Source organism: Microtus pennsylvanicus, chromosome 2 (assembly GCF_037038515.1).
Source record: "Microtus pennsylvanicus isolate mMicPen1 chromosome 2, mMicPen1.hap1, whole genome shotgun sequence".
NCBI classification, from domain to species: Eukaryota; Metazoa; Chordata; class Mammalia; order Rodentia; family Cricetidae; genus Microtus; species Microtus pennsylvanicus.
This window is the reverse complement of record NC_134580.1, coordinates 1,007,359-1,027,362: the sequence shown is the minus strand read 5'-3', so window position 1 is coordinate 1,027,362 and position 20,004 is coordinate 1,007,359. Positions and strand designations below refer to the sequence as shown.

At 47.5% G+C, this 20,004-nt stretch overlaps 1 protein-coding gene across 2 annotated transcripts in view; it reads left to right on the top strand.

Moving 5' to 3' along the window:
• Nucleotides 1-7,233: 7,233 nt before the first annotated feature.
• Nucleotides 7,234-20,004, top strand: part of Col22a1 (collagen type XXII alpha 1 chain) — a 225,483-nt gene continuing 212,712 nt past the window's right edge. The window contains exon 1 of one of the 2 annotated variants that reach the window (XM_075959464.1): nt 7,234-7,633. The gene's annotated coding sequence lies outside the window, so the exon portion shown is untranslated. Of the gene's footprint in view, nt 7,634-8,151; nt 8,259-20,004 lie in introns of those variants that run through there. The other variant, XM_075959463.1, reaches the window with a different exon arrangement.

Genomic DNA, 20,004 nt, shown 5'->3' with positions numbered 1-20,004 from the left:
AGTGTGGGGCGGGGGGGGGGGGGGTGTCTCTCTGTGCTCTTCCATCCTCTCCCATGTCCAACGTGCCTGCAGCCCGAGTTCACCCACACTTACAGCCTCCAGCTCTGGTTTCTTTTCACTCTGTAAATGCTTTTTTCAGAAGCCTTTCTTTCTCCCAGTAAAAGGTGAGTGAGTGCAAAGCCAGGCAAGGCATGTGGGCACAGGCAGTTTGTCATAACAACTGATTCTGCTAAGCCAGAGGTGCCGCACAATGAATGCTTGCAGAGCCGATGGGGAAGACATGTAATCCCTGTAATACAGACAGAGGCATGTAATCTAGGAAGGCAGATTTATTTGTCTTGAACAAAAGGGATGCACAATGCCATTCTGTGCAACCAGGGCTAACTTCGGAAAGTGTTGAAATCATTTCTCTGCCCCACTTTCTCAACTTTTTCTCTAGAATTGTTCACCGTTGACTGGTAACCCTGAAAATCCATCCTCTTGAGCCTCCTACCCTGAATATCCCAACCTCCAAGATGCTGGTTATGGAAAATGGTTGATTCGAGACTCTTCAGCCAGGGAGTGAGGCTTCAGGCAGATCTCAATAGCAATGGTCTTTGGCTTTATCTATTCAATGTGCAGGGTACTGTAGACTTCAGGGGCAGTAATTCATCTATTTCCAGTACATTCAAGGAACACCCACACATGTCTTCCAAGGAAGACAAGTTAGTGTGTGAGTGGTTTATAACAGATGATACACGTGAATATGTGCCTTCCTCAGTTTATTGACAACATTGCAGCTCCAAAGACTCCCTGTGGCATTGTCCTGCCCAAGACAAAGCCCTTCTTTGTTGGAGTTTAATATTTAAGGTTATCCAGAAAAAAATGTGCCAATCAAAATTTCAATTGTGTGCCTCCTTTGCCAACTTAGGGCAGTTTCTTCCAGCAATTTTATAGACCCCAAATCCGCATCGTGTTTGTACAGAGCCTGCTTTAAATCCTCTTTGTATTACTTGTAGTGTACCTAAATCAGGGCAATGCTTTGTAAATCGCTATTATATTGTATTATTTATCCAAAAATAACAAGAAAAGTCTATGTATAGTCATTAAATTTAGATGCACTTTTGTTTATCATAATCAGTCCACGGTGTTTGAACTGAGGGAGGTGGAACTCATGGATTTAGTGGACCAACTATATATACAAAATTGTATACTGCAGCATATTTTAACCACAGAAAAGAAATGGAAAGAGACATTTATCAGCTGAGGCCTCATGAAGAAAGCAGCAGTTTATGAAGCTCTCCCCAGCGTAGTGCCTGGTGTAGAACAAGCATTAAACATCTGTGGAAGAAAAGCAAAGCAAATGGAACACAAGGCAGCCATTGGTAGAGTGAGCCAGGTCTAGACAGACTGATGTTGGTAGGTGCCCAGGGTGCATGGCTGACCGAGGAAGTGATGCTGTAGGGTGGGGTTTGTAGGCTATGTCCCCACTTTCTAAAACAGTAGGTGTCTGCATCAGCAATGCTCTGGATATCATAAATGTATAAAAATGCCAGGAAGCCACAGAAAATCGCGTTGTCAGTAATTTTTTTGAAAGGAGAAATGAGGATTTCTGCCTTATAAATTTGATTTCTCTCTGTCTCTCTCTTTCTCCGTCTCTCTTTCTATCTCTCTCTGTCTCTGTCTCTGTCTCTCTCTTTGTCCCCCTCACTCTCCTATTTGACACCCTAGCAAGACCATGATCATGACTATAACCCCGATCTCACCATTCAAGTGACTTCTCATCACTTACTTAACAATCTCCTTGTGTTAATTCTTCAGTTATTGCAAATTCTCTTTTTCTAATGCAGGGCCAAGCTAGTCGTGTTTGGAAATGTTATTTCCCATGAACAGTGCAGCAACAGAAGCATAGCTGTCATTGTTATTGATGCCACTGCAATCACTATGTGCTATTTGACTGATTGCAAAATTGTGGAGCTCAGCCTTTCCTGGTTCCAAACCTAGGAAATTCACTTTCTTTTTCTATAAAGTGGAAGTCTTTAAGTTGAGGTGCTACCAACTAAGATGAGGTTAGGACAGAAGCAAGGATTTAGTCATCTTGGCATGCCCATTAAAACCAAGGAGGGATCATGATAAAGAAAGCAGTTATTGACATTGATGGAACTGATAGGAGTTCTAAAACAAGGAAACTAGGCTGGGGAATTGGCTCAATGATTAAAGTGCTTGCCACACAAGTATAAGGATCTGAGTTTAGATCCCCAGAGCACACATAAAAAGAGAAGAGGAGAGCACATCTCTAATTCCAGTATCCTTTAACAGGCTACGAAGTGGAGACAGACACATCCCTGGAAGCTCATGGACTTGTTAGCCCAGCACACGCAGTGCTGGATAATAAGAAAGCTTGCTTCAAACAAAGTAGAAGGCAAGGAGCAACACCCGAGGCTGTCTTCTGACCTCTAGTCTCATGCTATGGCACCTGCACTCTTGCACACAGGCATACACAGAGACAGACAGACAGACAGACAGGCAGACAGACAGACAGACAGACCGAGACAGAGGGAAGAGAGGAGGGAGGAATGGAGAGGGAGGGAGGGAGGGAGGGAGGGAGAGAGAGAGAGAGAGAAGGGGGGGGAGAGATTTAAAAACACATCAGGGAAGCTGTTGGGCCTGGAGGCCCCACACAGTGGCTGTTGTACCATCCCTTGAGTTACTTTGAAAGGAGAATTTGGTTTCTGAACAGACACCCACAACTAACTTTCCTTGAACAGCAGCAGACTTGAAGTCATGTCTCAGACCAGCATAGAAATCTCTGGAAAACATAGACTTGGGCAGGTTCTGGCCCTTCTAGCTAGTTCCTTGCCAACCCTCAACATCCTTCACCATGTTCCTGAATTGAAGATGACATCACCCTCTTACCAGGTGTGATTCGCATCAGAAATAAGATGCCTCTGGGACATCTGGAGTTGTCTCTGAGAACAGGCACTTTACCAGTGGCCATAAATGTTGACATCATTACTGTTTTCTGAGGGTCTTCAGGGTGTCCTAGGGTATCAGGACGAAGTCTAAATTTCACATTCTACACTACTTCTGAGAGTTCATGAAACACTATAAAACTAACTTTATGCACTGGTAGAATGTGAATGCATTAAAAATTAAAAACAACTATAATTTAAAAGAAAGAAATAAGAATATTAACATTATGATTGGTTTTCCCTGAAAAAGATAAATGTCACAAAACTGAAGCCAATTCCACCAAGTAGGAATTGTAAGACGCACACTAATTTAAAACAAATGAACACATTAAGGAATTTCACTCAAGCTTTCATCCTTGTAAAATGGATTTGAAGGATGTTTTTAGATGATCTCAGAGGAGTTTAAAAACTGAGCACTTAATAAGTTGAGAAAAATAAATGACATCTCTCTTTAATTACACTGCTCTTGTGCACGTAGCAATTTTTCTAGAGGTCCTGGGAAATGTACACTTGTCCTGCCCTATGAAGTTATATAATGCATTTGAGAGAGACAAAATCCAAACCCACGGAGAAAGAGCCAGCCGAAAATGCACTGTGCCTTCCTCTGTAGTCAGACTGATGATTATCTTAAATATCACCATAGAACCTTCATCCAACAACAGATGGGAACAGAGGCCATGGCCACATCAGAGCACTGGACTGAGCTCCCAAGATCCAGTTGAAGAGCGGAAGGAGTGAGAGTATGAGCAAGGAATCCAAGTCCATGAGGGGGTCATCCACTGAGACAGTTTACTTGAGTTAATAGTAGCTCACCAACTCCAACTGGAGTGGGATTCAACTTTGAAGGTGGTTGATAGTTGGGGCAGACTGAGGGGCCACTGATAGTGACACTGGGATTTGTCTCTACTGCATGTACTGGCTTCATGGGATCCTATTCCCTTTGGATGTAAACCTTGCTCAACCCATATGTAGTAGGGAGGGCCTTGGACTTTCCACAGGGTGGGGTGCATGGCCCTCTCTTAGGATTGGAGGGGGTGGGATGGGAGGGTCTGTCGAGGGAGTGGGAGGGGTGTGTGAGGAGGGGAGGAAGTGAGAATTTAGATTGGAATTTTTTAAGTAATTAAAAAAGAGAGAGAGAAAGAGAGCAAAAAAAGAAAATGCACTGCACCGATGATTGCCAAAGAAACACCCGATCCAGCCATTCATGAATGTATTCAATATCCATGTACAGGCATGTCATTTGAGGGTCTCAATGAGGCATTCACACCCCTTCCCTCCCGCAGGGAGATTTTGTTTCAGGTCAGGTTGAGAAAAAAGTTAGAAATACTGGCAGTTGACCCTAAAGAGAAAAAGTCTGTTATGGGCAAGTCTGCGCTGACAGAAAGAAAGCAAGGACCCGTGGTGAGGGGCTGGACAGGGGCTGTCAACAGCCCAAACCCAACAGGGCTTCTTCTGGAGACTACTGAAGGACACAAGGCCTGACCAATGCCTCATTACGTCCTTTGGAGGCCCTGATCCAGAGGACTGAGGTAGGCATATACATGTAGGCATTTATCCAAATATAAAATGCAAGACATTTCAGAAAGTTTTAAGTTGCTATCCTCCAGTTTAAATTGCTACCATCTTCATGGAATGAGCTGTGCCTACTGAGTGCCCCTAATCACTGACCTGTGGTCTGCTGATAGTCCCTCAGAGGAGGAGGAGAATTACTGTGCTCTCACCTGATATCCCAGCCATTGTATGCAGTTTTGCCCTAATTGCTCAGGGTCTCTGGGTCTAGGGAGGGACAAGAGAATGATTGGGGCAGACTGGGGTGGGGGGTGGGGCATCACCTACACTGGATTAAGAATTCCCAGTGCGGCTGCTTTGGGGTCACTCACCACCCACCCTTCTGTTAGCATTCCCTTCATCTGTGCTCTGTAAGTAAGCCCAATAAACTCATTGGTTCTCCAGAGTGAACTTGGGTGGAATTGTACTTTAGGTAGTTGATAAAACCTTAGGATGGGGTCGATGTGGTTCACCCCACCCTGACTCTGGGGTCACAGATTGTGACTCAGGGTGGCTGAACTTTGTCTGTTTTATTTATCTTTCATGTTAATTATCACAGTGATTGAAAAACAGGACAAACAACAAGAGCATATCCCAGAGGAGACATTCTTCCTCTCTGTTAAACGCATATCCTCATATCTGCGGGTCCGGTGGCTTGTATACAGATTTTCTATTCCTGTTTAGTACATCTCAGATGTTTGTATGGCTTGTCATCCTGGCAGAGACGAGATCCAAAAGGGGAAGAAGATGAGATGGGGGAGCTTCTGGAAGTACCTTTCCAGAATGCCTGCTCACTCATGTCTCTGGCCTGATGGTCTCATCACAACAGTGAGAAGTCAGAGCAATTGCTTCTGAGTTCCTGTGTGTTGCGGCAGAGCAGCTCCTATCAGAGCCACAAACTGTTTTCACAGTCAGTTGGGCTCAGGCCATGGTGGCAGGATCGGGGTGAATGGCTGTCCTGCCTCTCTCCTAGAGCTCCGCTGCCCCGTGTGAAGAGCGGTGCTGAAATCCTGACATCTACAAAGGATTGCAGGTTCCGCCCACTGGTGGAGATGTTTGTCTAGTTTCTCGGGAGGAATAGCAGAGTGTACAAAGGGAGTACAAACTTCATACCTCATCCCTCGAAAATGTACAGCCAGCATGTGTGAAATAAAACAAAAATAAGATTCACAAAACAAGGGAGGGAGGAGCTACCTGAAGAAGAGACTAGGCTGAGAGGCCTTGAGTCCTGTACACTGACTGATCTCAGAAACTCTGGCCAGAAACAATAAGTAGGGTGTGTGTGTGTGTGTGTGTGTGTGTGTGTGTGTGTGTGTGTGTGTGTTTTGAGCTACAGGAAAGCCGTGGTGCAGGGGCTCAGGATGGGGGCAGATGCTGTCCTTACCTGCATCAATTTTATCACAAAACCAAGCATCAGTTTTGTCACAAGGGACATCAGACAGGAAAGGCCATTCTGGGAGCCCCATCACAAATGTGCCACGTCCATTCCCAGGGGACTCTTGTTCTGGCTGTCCCATCTGCCCAGCATATTCTTCCAGTTTTTCTATCCTGTCTCGTTTATGTGTCTACCGTATCTAAAGCAGGAAGCCCAGTTATCATTCTGCCTTTCGACTACCTGGATGGAGACACTGTGGCTTGTATAATTATCATCCCCCACAGGTGACAGGTAAGTCTACAGAGTCACTTCAGTTTGTCTGGTAATTACCATATTTCCAGCACCTGGACGCACACTGTTGAATGACCCTCATTAAGCCTTTCGCAGTCTCTGGTCCCCTTACCCAGCACCTAACACTGCCACAGGGGTAGTCCGAACATAAAGCATGAAAGGGGAGGGAGGAGGGAGGTGGGGAGGTGTACCGGGGTGGGGTGGGGTGGGGTGGGGATTAGCTGTCGTGATTCCCTTGGTCACAGAGGAGCCCAGAGTGTCTGTTTATAAATGTTACTACTCAGGCAGCCAAATAGAGGCACTCTGCAACATAGGAGACGGAGTGTAGAGGTGAGGGTGGGGCTGGGGTGGGAGAGGCCATGCCAATTAAGCAATGGTCTCATCGTGCCTATTTCAAAATACCCTGCCTGACCCATTTTTAGGAACAGTGCTCAGAAAGAAAAAGTCGAAGGGCATCTGGGCCAGCAACACCTGCTCGTGTTCTTGCCTTGGTGACATTATCAGCTCTAGCTGGGCTCCTTCCCTGCCTTGATGGGGGATACTAGGCTGGTGGGTGACCAAGGCTCTTTTTGAGCCTCCACAGTCCTCATCAGAGATGGGCAACAGAATCATAGACAAGGGGCGCCCTGCACACACACTCCCTCCCCCGACCCGTCTCCTTGTGCTCCAAACTTTCCAAACCGGTCCCAAGCAGCTGCCTCTAAACTTGGTGGGTTATTTCAGAGCTCTCTGTAAAGGGACCAAAATATCCAGTGAAGTCCTTAACTGGACAGTTGTCCATGCTCTCCTGGGCTTCTCAAGGCCTCTCTGACTCAGGAACCTCAAGACCCTCATCTGCGCAGCCGCTGCCTCCTTCCCCTCCCCAGCGTGGCCCCTTGTCGTCTCCGAAGCCTCAGCTCCTGGGTCAGGGTTCGCCACCAGCTCAGGCCCCGCCCCCTGGTCTCCCTGAGGGGAAAGGCTGAGCCCACCCCTTCTAGCCCCGCCCCGGCCCGTGTTCGCGACCCCGCCCACTCCTGGCTCCACCTCGCGCTGAGAGTTCTTAGCCGGGGAATCCCAGAGCACCGGGCCAGTGAGCCTCTGGGGAGTCCAGGGGCAGCTTTGTTCCTGGGCAGCGCTGGCTGGAGAGGGCTGGGGCTTCTCCCCCAGGACCTGCTTGGCCCGTTTTCTGCTTTGCCCTCTCTCACACACTTGCCATTCTGCTCTGTAAGTTTCAGCCTTGCCCTCCAACTGCTGCCTTTCAAACTAGCTCTGTTTCTGGACCCTTGGCCTAAGAGAAAACTCTCACGTTTTGCCTGGAGCCTGAGGGTGTTAGATCTTTTTTGTTCAGTGCAGGCAGGGGGGCTGTATGCTACAGGGACGTCCCAGGACAGGCTTGTTTGAGCCTGGCATTTTTCCTGAACACTGCTTCCAGTAGCTCTGATCTCAGGACACAAGCCCAGGCCGGACCCCTTGAACATCTCCCTGGCAGGTAAGGCCCAGTTTTCGCAGCTGCCTGTGCTGGGAGTCGTAGGCTTCAGTGAGGGATGAGGGGGCATGAGAGTTAGGTACACAGTGCTCCTATTATCCCTGACCGACTTCCTGTTGAAACCCTTTGGGGGGCCTACAGTATGAAGGAGACAAACTTTACCTCAACCTAAGAGGGAAATGAAATCCTTAAAATGTACCTGGTTGAATTCTTAGGAGCGACCTAAGAAGGCAGAGAGCAATGACCACAGTGTCTGTCACCAGAGCCCACTGGAATTGCTCTTAGAGCTGTTGGGACATACCAGCCTCTGGTGGGGTGAAAGGGACCCTGGGGGAGCCAAGGTGTAAAGAATAGCCTGCCTTTGATTGGCATTGATGGGCAAGGGGCATTGCCTTTTTGGTCCAAGTTTAGATGTCTTTCCTATTTGAGGATGTTGTCGTCCCTCCTCTAGAACAGAGAGGTGCCTTAGTCTCTCTGCTTCTGAATATCACGTTCTATAGCACACCAGGGTTTCATGTCCCAGTCAATGAAGATTAACTCGGATTGGTTTGTGAGTGGACAGACTAGGCGATGACAGGCACTCCTGCGTATGTGGCATTTGGGATGTCCCATGACTCCGAACATCTCTGTGAGTATCCCTTGTCGTCCTTCAGCCCCTCTGTTGCTGTGTTGGCACTTCATGTTGATGTGGGTCTTTCTTAACTCCTCACCCACGTCTCATTGATGTGTATCTGGGAAAAGGCTAAGAAAGTCAGAGATGCCTTTTGGATTAGTTCTACTTGCCCTAGGAAGTTCTTCGTGGAGGCTCGGATCTGCTAGAGACAGAAGCAGCATGGGGCTTGGTGTTCTGCTTGGTATGGAGCCGGCTCTGCCTTACACTATTTCCTTATACTGGCTGAGATGAGGGCTGTACCCAGAGGACTTCCATTTCCCCATTTGTCAAGGTAGAAGGGAGTGACTCCTTTACAAGGGGCCACTTGCCAGGCATTTGATATCTTCTTGTTTCTGCCTCATAAACCTGGGAGCTGTGGATGGCCCTCCTGCCTGTGCTAACTCTCCTCGACACTGCTACTGAGGGACCCCAGAGGATCATCACATGTCGTTGGGAAAGAAAATGAAAGGGTACGGGGCTCCTTTCCAGGGGTCCAGCAGGACTCTGGTCAGGGGCCCTCTGAAATGTTTGCAGTGGAAATGAATTTGTACCTGGTTTTCCTGGGTTTGTTCAGAGTGTCAACACATCCTTGCTCCTGACAAATGGGAGTGAGTGGTGCTCCAGCCACTCACGGAGACAGGAACAACGCCCCCACAGCTGTTTTCAGTACTCATTCACGCACAGATTGAACCCTCAGGATCCTTATTTCTCTGAATCCCTGCAAGATCTTCGGTGGCTGGCAGAGAAGTGCTGGCCACTTCAGGTGTGCATGGACTCTCTGGTCATCTGCAGCTTCGGGATGACCCTAACATGTGCCTGCCTTGGCTGATGACCAACTCACCTCCCTCTCTATGAATTCACTGTAAGAGGGTCACATGTAAGGGGGCATGCATTCGAGAAATGTCTTTGGGACAGAAGCCTTCCTTGCATGAAAATATTAATAATACCTAGGCATGTCTTTTGGTATGGAGAAAAAAGACCTCTGTGCTGTGAGGTGTCTTGAGAAATAGAAATTGGCCTGTCCTTTTGTCCTGATGGGTTGGATTAGGACTAGTGGGGCAGTTTCCTTGAACTCTGAATTCCAGGTCAACTAGAAAAGCCATCCAGTTAACTCTTCGCTAGTTAGTGAGTCCACCGCTATGGGGAGCATTAAGACAAAGGCTGGACAGCCATTTCCCAGGGCATCTGAAAGGTCACTCTAAATCTGAGTGCTGGTTTGATGAGTCTTTATGGGTTCTTGCTAGCTTGACATCCAGCCATTTGGAAGCTCTTGGCAGGAATAGCTACCAAACCTGGTGAGATGTGGAGGGTGCATTTTGCCCATTTTACAGATGAGAAAATGGAGATCTGGAGAGTGGTGGTGACCTGCTTGCTTGGCCTTGTAAAGACAGCACTGAGTCTCTAGTACAAGCCTCAGGAGGCTCTAGGATAGAGAGACCCTGTGTGTGTGTGTGTGTGTGTGAGAGAGAGAGAGAGAGAGAGAGAGAGACAGAGAGACAGAGAGAGACAGAGAGAGACAGGGGCTAAGAGAGAGAATACAGATATGTACATATGTGTGTGTAATTATGTGTGTTGTGGGCAGGCAGAACTAATTGGCAGGTAAAGCAAGCGTGGTGGCTGAAATACCTTACCTTGTACCTGTCTGGGGTCCAGCACAAGCCTGACTGGGTTAATGAATATGTGGATGACTGTATAATGAATAACCTAGTGATTGAATGTTCTGATACGACCACCCCTTCATCTTTATAACTTAGTGAAATCCATCACTTGTTCTTTGATCCTAACATTTCAGCTTGCCTCTGAGCACCTCTTAAATGGACGCACCTCCTTGGCTAGCCGCCATTTTCCAGTGGCCTTGAGCATCTCTGGCGCTTGGATATGGGCACGGATGTGCTTCAGATGGATCCAGAGGAATAGGATTTCTGGGTCAGAAGTTATGGGCAGAGCACTGGTTCTCGGAACACATTGGGACTAGGGATTCAGGACAGGCTGAAAACCGGAGTGTCGTTAGCATGCACAAAGGACAGCTTGGCAGACACCCAGGGAATGTGTGAGAGAGCGCGACAGTGCCTGCTTGCTGTGGTCCAGAAGACCACAAGCCAGGCAGAGGCCTGTGTGTGACAAACTGCACACGGTCTCTCTAAGGCTTGTCCACATATACCTGCCTTCATTTGTATTTGTCCATGCCTAGTGCTGGAATTGCTACTGCTCTCTCACTATGCTTTGATACACAGGAAAGAAAACAATCTTTTTTTAAAAATATAGTTTGTATAGTGATAAAATAGTGGAAGTATTCAGAATTTACCCCATCTTTTGGCTGGAGCCATCTCTAGGGAGAAGCTGTTTCTGGGACGGTCTACTAGCGGATGCTGGGCAATTGTAGCTGGCCTGGTCTGCCCAGGAGCCAAATTGTAGGGGTGTCTCTATCAGTGCCAGAAAGGCAAGAAAAAGCAAACAAACCACAGCACCAAGGCAGATGAGATTTTATTTGAAAGATGGGTCTAAAGCTTCAGCGAGGCCAGTGAGGCTTTGCTCCAGCTCCTCAATTTCGGCTGCTGTATTGCACGGCACTGTGCCTGGGTCTGACAGTACCATGTTTACAGTCCCCATTCTGGTAGGAGAGCAGCTCTTGGGTTACATGCCCCTACCACAGGGAAAGACAGCCAAGAGAAATCAAGTAAAATCAGAAACACAAACATCACTGAAAGAATCCAGGCTGACCCCAGAGGGTTCTGAAAACAAATCTCCCTGTTTTAGGATCTTGACACCAAGCGCTCCGAGCGTCTGCTGTGGTACCCTGGGCAGGGCCCTCCCTGAGTCCTGGACCCACTGATTATTTTCAGGGTCCTGGACTTCTGCAGCATCAGCGGTGCCACTACCGCCTAAAGCAGCCCGCAGTGTGAGCTTGGGCTTCCAGTCAGGGTCTTCCTTCATTCAAATGGAAGTGGTCTCCCTGCCCCTTCTGTCACTCTTCAGCCCCTAGTTTTGGGTGTGCTTAGAACAAGCTGAATCCGTTTCCCCACAATGCACTTTTGAGTTCTGTGTCAACAAGAGCTGAGCCTTTCTGATCCCATCTGAGAGAGTTCTGGGTAGACGTTAGGTATGATCTGCCACGCTGCTGTCCTCTGCAGACTGCCCTCCTGAGGCTCAGGAACATTCCTCCCTGCCACTAGCAATATGTAAGAAGTGGGTTTCAAACCTATGGCTTAAACACAATACCCTGGCTCTTAACACCCCACATGAATCTGTGTATTTCATACCAATGAATAGAAGGTAAATCTGTGTAATTACGTAAATTATATAGAGGTCAGCATATGTAATTCACGTAAGAAGGAATGCAGCTGCTGGGAGTGTTATTTAAAATGGCACCTGACAGAGGTAAATTATAAAGGTGATACCAGCACGTTGTGACAAAGGGCAGCAGGACCAGCAGCCCTTCTTTGTCTTCTCTATGCGGTTACCCTAAGTGGCAGTCTAGAGAATGCCCCATCACAACCTTACCCGTAGCCAAGCACACATGTCAATGAAATTGTAATGTTTGAACAATTTTGGAAGGGCGGTTGGCAAGTGTGAAAAGGAATGTTTACATGTCGTAATGTCTAGCCCAGGGGAGATGTCCATTCATTGCTTTTGGTTTGCCTGGTCGCATGCTTGCTGTGAGTCCATTGTGGTACAGGTCTGCCTCTCCCCGACTTTGTCAGCAGTGCAGATGGGAGAGTGAAAAATAGATGGGAGGCCACCCGTGGGAGGTGCTGGAGAAGCGTGCACACAACATTCATCTGGCTGTAACTCTGTGTACCCTCTCCACCAGCCATGATCCAACATTGTTAACCACCTGTAGTCACCTTTGGCATATCTAGGAGGCCAGGCAATGAGCTCTGAATTATATCCCTTGGAGCCACCAGTACAATGCTGGGTGAATGTGATTTTTAGCCAGTCTTTCCAATTGAAATCTGCTCATGATTCCTGGCTCCTAGTGGTCTTAAATTCATGAATTTGCAATTCAATTTACATTGCATTCGCATAAGCCAGTGATGTATTGAAATTGAGAAAGACATGCGGGCTTGAGTGAGTCTGGCACATAGGTTCAGGGCGGGGCCTAACTGCTTGCCAGGCACCCTGGCACCCTGGCCATGTGGAGACCTCCTATTGGGCCTGGGACCCTGGTTTATGGCCTGGGCTGTGCCAGCAGTCATGAGACTGGCCTAGGTCTGAATTTAGTTCTTCCGTGAGATAGCTGTGCACTTTCCAGAGCCCTGCACAGGGTCCCTGGACTGGAGCTTAGGGGCTGGAATGGCAGGCAGGTAAGCACCGTCTAGTCAGAAAACAAATATGACACCCTTGGGTCTTGGCAGGCTGACTTTTGCCGAAGCCTCAGACTTCTGCGGGAAACTGGCTGGAGTCCCTCCTGTGACTGATGGAAGAGCCCTCTTTGTCCCTTGCATTGGGCATGTTTATGGCTCCTTTCTATGGTAGAGACTCACCCTGCAGGCCACTGTCCTTGGTCCATCGAGAGCAGGTCTGACCTCTGTGTGCTCACTCACCCCTGCAGGCCTGCAGAGTTACCATAGGAACTGAAACCATCACTTTGAAGAAAGGAAGCATATGCCAGGGTAACTAGGCAAAGAGAGACTTAGGCTAGCCTATGCTTCCTCTGCTCTCTGGGGAAAATATGTATGCATGCATGCATGTTTATATGTAATAATAGCTCCAATTTACTAGGCTACATATGCAGCCCAGACTCTCAATGCATGGACTCATTGCTCTATTGCATAGCCTCCCCAAGTACCCACCCACTCATCTCCATCACTGTTCCAGACATTGAGGAAGACAGACCAGAACCATAGAGTCCCTAATTCTAAGGAGTTTAGCAGTGAACACAATCAATGGGTTACCTCTTTTCTTGAGGCAAGGTCTTCCTATGTAGCCTAGACCATCATTGAACTTTCACTGTTTTCTGCCTTCGCTTCCTGAGTGCCAGGAATATACACATTGCGCTACTAAGTTCTGTCAATAGGCCACTCTTCATATACCTAAGAAGTGTTAAAAGCAGGATATCGGTGAGTTTGAGGCCGATAATGGCATACGCCTTACTTGAGAAACTGGCGGAGGTTTTGCTGACACGGAAGCTGGAGTTTGAAGGATATAGACCACCTCTTAGTGTCATGAAGTCAGGAAAGGAAAACACTGGTGTTATAGACAGAACAGCTTTTGAGTTGGAGAATGAGGGTCGTGAGCTGGGGAGAAGAGCCATGTAGCAGGAAAAGGGGGCTGGGGGCAACAGAGAAGTTAGCCTAGGAGAGCGCAGAGAAGGTTTAGAGCTGTAAGAATCCAAATGTCGCTGGGTGGTGGTGGGTGCCTTACGCCTCTAATCCCAGCACTCGGGAGGCAGAGACAGGGGGGATCTCTGAGTTCAAGGCCAGCCTGGTCTACAAAGTGAGTTGCAGCACAGCCAGATTTGTTACACGGAGAAATCCTGTCTCAAAAACCCAAAACAAACAAACAAAAATTCAATTGCCCTCCATGAGGGCATTTGAATTTAGGATTGCTGAGTAAGCCATTCACAAATTCAGAGGGATGGAAGCAGGAGGTTTGTAATCTGGTAAACTGAGATACAGAACCTTGACCTCAGAGGGAAGGCAGTAAACACTCCAAGACAGGATGGGAAGCCTGTTTACAGACCACAGAGATGCCGAAGTCAGGGCCCCCAATAGCCCTACACCAGAGGTACCTTGAATGTATGAACGCTGTTGGAGCAGGGGTGGGAACAGGACTCTGCTGTCCTTCAGCTGCCTCATGTCCAGATGGGCATCTCAGAGCCCCTGCTCTACACTACTGGAATGGTGAGTTGGACTTCCTGTTTGGCAAGGTCCTGAGCTCCTGCCCTTGGGGACAGCTGAGAGAACCGAGTGAGGAAGAAGGGAGACGGCAGTCAGGCACAGGCTGACCGAGGGTGTTGGAGAAGCCTGTAACTTCGGATGAAATTCTGGGAACACTATTACACAATGTTCAGAGAGCTCTGACTACAATAACAGACTGAAAAGGATTTTCTGCTCCCAGAATTCTCCCCTTATCAAGCGCCTGCCCATAGTTCCCCTTCTCTTTCTCCCTCAGCTGCTCATACCCCCTCCATTGCCAAGTGATCAGGGTCTTTACTAGCAATTACTTCTCCCCACAAGTAACAGGTGAGTCAGATCCATTTGCCCTTCTTATGGGGTGACTGAAGCTAGAAGAGACTGGTCCCCGTAACACCGCTATAAAGCGACATAGGCAGAAGTGAGCCAAAGTCAGCGTGGCTCTTTGGAGACCTGTTGCTCCATCAGCCCACTGCTATCCTGCTATGTGCCTTCTCATCTACCCCCAAATAAAGGGGAGCCCTCTGAGACAGCATGGAGTCTAGAACACTATTTATATGCCTGGCTTCACCAGGGCAGCAGACACTCCTAAAATACATTAAGCAGAAATATCCCGTGTCCTCAAGCCCCCGTAACCTGAGCTGATCCGTGAATGAACTGGGCAGAATTCCATGGTGAAAATGTGGAAGAATGAGGCCTGGTGCTTTGATAGCCCTCGGATGCCTGGAGAATTCAGTAAGCAGTAGAGAGACACTTGAATTTTCTCCTGCTGATTGAGGGACTGGTTTCGGGGCAGCCGCTACTTATCTGTTCCATGACAGCGTTGGCTCCAGCGGGATATGCAGTGTGTGTGTCTAGATGGGTTGGAGAAGTTGGACCTTGGAAGGAGAGGTCAGACTGGGTAATTCTCAGAAACCATATCTAAACTGAGGTTCCAGTCCAATAAGAGGAAGAAGCCAGGCAGGGAGGGAGTTGGAAAAGCAGGAATACTTCAAAGAGGAGAGGGCACTGTCTGAGGCTTCGTGAGACAGTCAAGAATCTGCTTCGTGGTGTGAAGTGGAAGGACACTGCTTGCTTCTGCTTGCATTTGAAAAAGGGAGTTGGGCAGATGCTTGTCTCATGAGACTCAAACACTGGACCTTGGGAAAAGCTGGGTCAATGTGGCAAAATCAGCTATTATCTTAATCACTTAGCATATACTTACCTCCCTGTGGTGACAGGTGGCCATTTGCGTCTCCAAACTCAGTCACCTTCTTGGGAACACACCCCTTTCCCATCAGGAGGACATAGTGGAGGTCTGTGCATTTGTTCTTGGCATCAGAGTCCAGTTGTTGAGGAGATAGTAAAGTCCCAGGTAACCCAGGTCTTTCCCATGCCGCCTGCTAGCCAGGGACATGGCTGTGTTCACGTGAAGGACTTTGACTGGAGCGGAAGGAAGTTTTCCAAAGCGATAGATGGATTCTGATGCCTGAAGTTCACTTTGTGGCCAGTGAGCTGGTATGCGGGGACACAGCTTGACCGCAGGGACTCCAGCAGGGACTCCAGCAGGGACTCCAGCAGGGACTGCAGCAGGGACTCTGCTCATCAAAGGCATTAACACATGGGCAGTGCCTGGCACAGAGCAGTCACAACATACAGTGAGTATTTCCTCCTTATACCCTCCAGCCAGGCCTGGATTCTAGTCTCCTCTCTGTCGCACACTGTTGATATAACCCTCAACAATTATAAAAACAGAACAGGGCGATCTAGCACCCGGATGGGACTCCTGTTCACACTGTTTTCTTTAAATATTTTTTGTATATACTTGAATTTTCACTTTGTGTAAATATGAGGATATGTATATATACTATTTAATTAGTTTATTAAACACTGCATTATTAAATATTTGTAAATGGAAGAATATGCTTTGCCACATAGTGAGCAAGGCTCCCCCCGAAGGCGGTCACCTGTATCGCTGACCTGGGCAGCTGAGGGATTAAGTGCATTTTTGGGCTGAGTGGATTTATGGACTGACCATGGGCAATTTTGGGCTGAGTGGATTTATGGACTGACCATGGGCATTTTTGGGCTGAGTGGATTTATGGACTGACCATGGGCATTTTTGGGCTGAGTGGATTTATGGACTGACCATGGGCATTTTTGGCCTGCAGGTGTTTAGGTGTTTAGAGGGCATGTCTTCCTCTGTGTCATTTGTTTTTCTTCAATTCATTTGCTTTCCCATTCTCTCTCTCTCTCTCTCTCTCTCTCTCTCTCTCTCTCTCTCTCTCTCTCTCTCTTCTCTCTCTCTCCCTTCCTCCCTTCCTCTGCCTTTTTATGGATTATTTGAGCAACTCTTATTCCCCTTTGATTTGTCAATGGATGTTTTGAATACACATTTGTCCAGGATGTCCTTGAATATACGCTTTAGCCTAGGCTTGCCTTGAATTTATGGCCCTTCTGTCTCAGCCTCCGTGGTAGCGCATCTTGAATTACAGACCTGAGTCAGCAGTCTGACTGCAGTTTTAGTGATGGCCCTGAGCACCGCCATGGGCATGCAGAACTGACACCTACTGCTGCTTTAGCTGTTCTACCGTCTGAGGTGGAGGAAGCCTCAGCTCACTCACCTCGTTTCTTTCGAATACAAATCGCATCTTCAGGATTGCCTCGCATAGGCTGAGCGGTGTGTTATCTAATAACGTTTGCTTCACCCATCAAATTGTTGAAGCCCCTCAAGAGTGGCCTTGTCTCTGTGCCACCGGAGACAAGTCCTCAAGCCTCAGCCTCATTCTTGTGTACTTTCCTTTCTGCTCAGGCAGCTTGCTGCTGCAGTTCCTCAGGACGCGCCGTCTGCGAGCAGCAGGATCTCTTATTCCCACCATTATTATCATATTTCCTCCCTCTTTCCTGAAGGAATGTATATATTGTTGATGGTCAATAAGTCTTTCATTTAACACTTGAAAACTGTGTCTTTTCCTTGACTTCATAACTTCCTTGGTTTTACGGGAGACACCCACCCTCTCATATGTTGCCTTTTACCTACAGACAACATTCTCTATCTCTTGAGGCTTCTTGAAGAATTTTATTTGTCTTTAATTTTCAGGAGATTAGTTATACTAATGTGTAACCTGTAGCTGTTAGGGTCTCAATAAAGTTGGGAGTTTCTCACTCATGCTCCTTTGAAAAATATGTATGTTTCAGCCCTGTGCATCCTCTGTCTTCATGGATGCTGGCTATCTGAGTAATAGGTGCCATGCTATCGTGTCCTGCATTTTCAAGGCTCTTCTTGTGTTCCCAGACAGCCCTTTGCTGCTGCTTGCGTAGTGAAGAGACTGTGTCTGCCATTCAGCTTCCTTGCCTTGAGTGTGCTTTCGGCCAGAGCTTGCTAAACGTTGACTCTCGTGGTTTTGTTTTAATTCTTTACTTTCCCTCAGTTCATGTGCCTTCCCTTCTTCCTATATTTCTTCCATGTATTCTTTCACCCTTTAAACCTTCCCTTGTTTGATAATTTCACACATGCACATAGTGTTTTGATCAAATGCATCTCCCCTTTCCTCCTCTCCAATCCTTCCCCTGTCCTCATCACTTGCCCTCCCGACTCCGTGTACTCTCTCTTTAAGACCCATGGAGTCCACTTAGTGACGCCAGTGTGTGCAGAGGTGTAGACCCATCTACTGGAGCTGGTAGCCTCTCAGAGGCCTCATCTTCTGTTGTGTCTGAGATGGTGCATTTCTGTGTAGTTCAGACTGGCTTCGAATTTGAACATCTTTCGCCTCTCGTTGCTGGGACTACAGGTGTGCACTACCGTCGACCGACTACATCTTCTTAGCTGATTTCTTTTCTTTTGTTTTAAGAGGTTTTTTGTTACTCACTGAAATAGTTGCATGAGTGCACCTTTAAAATTATTGGAGATAGTTTGAACAAAACGTTGAATTATAATCCATTGAGTGAATTTTCCTGTCAAGTTGTAACTGCCCTGATTGTTTCTGTTACTAATCATCGGTAGTCATATGTATAACTGTATTATTGGTACTTTGGGAAACATTCTTTGAAAGTAAGTACTTCATGTAGTTTTGTTGTTTAGCAGACAATCATTTTGCTACCAGGGTTAGTGACATATGCTCAGCTCCTTGGACCTTGCTGATGTTACTTAAAAACAAAAACAAAAATATACATGCCACTAAGGTTTCCATACTGAGGATCACTGGAAAATTGGGTGGGGAAGAGAACCTGACACACAGAGAAATACTGTGACCTGATTGCTTACATTGTGGATGCCCTCAAAGATGGGGCACTGTGATTGTCTTCCTCTTTCAATCTCTCCCTTGGACCCTCTTCACCCTCTTGGCTTTCTCAGGCATCTGCTCTTCTGATCTACACACTCAATTAGCGGCCTGACTCTTACCGCTCCACTAGCTATGTCGGTGGGTCTAGCTTGAACTCACCATTCTGTTTCCTTAAACACTGGCTTCTAAATGCTCAGACTGAACATATCTTCCTTTTGGATGCTCTTCTGTCTGTATGTCCCTACTCCATTTGTTCAGTCATCTCATGCCACAGAATCTGTAGCTGGGGCAGTGGCTGTCCTACAGGACACTCTTGGCATATCCTTTGTAATATGATGTTGGCCTCCTCATTGGTTTCTTTAGTTCGTCTTTTTACAGTTTCTAATTTCTCATTGGTAGATGTCACTGCCGTTCAAATGAACACCTGCAGCCCAAATCTGGACTCTGCTGTGCTTCATAGCACAAGTCTCTGGGCTTCCTCGCTCACATTCTTCCCTCACCCCTGAGGAAATCGCAAATCGCATTTCTGCTCTAGCCTGATCTTTTGTCATCCTCTCATCCCTCCTCCAAGATTTGTATTCTGCTTACTTCATAGGCAATCACAAATAGGAGGTGGGTTGTTCATTGTGGGGTAACTGCTGCCAGTCTGCGCGCTCCTAGCATGCTTTCCCAGGCTCAACTCAGAGTCGCCTCATCCAGAAACCCCTTGACCTCCTGAGCCAGAGTTGGAGGTTTGTGCTCTTGGTGCCCATAACCTGGTATCCTCTCTGATCAGAGCATCGATCATATGGATTTGTAACATCTCCTTGCTTATCCCTTTGTACCATGATCATCAGAAAAAATGTATATGAAGCTCTTTACATCCATTTAGCACGTGATTAGATCAGAGATTGAAGCGGTGCCGTCATTGGAATAGCCTGTGGAATAGCATCCATGGAGTCAGTCAGGTGACCTGGCTGTGTGGGTAGCCAACTGGGATTACAAGGATAACATTCTACTGCTTGAAAATTAGCATACCGAATTCTTAAGCCATTGGCTCCCCAGATCTCTGAAGTGGGGACATGGTTCCCATTTTATGGGTGAGACATCTAAGGATTTGTCCTGGAAACTCTTCATGGCCCAGTGTGTTCAAAGCTTGCAGCTCATGTGACAAAACAGCGAGCCTGAGGGATGGGTATTTTACCCCAATTGAATGCACGAGAGAGCTGTTAAGGAGGCTCAGGGTCTGTCTTGCATCCTCCTGGAGCAGCCTGGAATTTGACCATGGGTCCTGAGAGATCAGCTTCTTCACTTTGTGAGCTGCTTCAAGGCAAACCAAGAGCGACAATGACAGTGTTTGTCCTGACGCAGACACCGTCCTCTGTATGTGTGTGTTGAGGAATGAAGACATGTACCAAACCATGCAGAGTTCAGTTTTGAACCTAGGTTCTTGCCTGGCTTCCCAGCAGTCTTATTGGGCTGGAAGCTGCCTCGCCTTCATCTGCCTACAAGTAGACTCTGCATGTTGCAAAGTTCAGCAAGTCTGGGCCAGAGGCTTAGAGCTAGGTCATGATAGGAAGAAAGATGCATCTCAGTGACCTGTTCTGTTCACGCTGTACCTTTCTG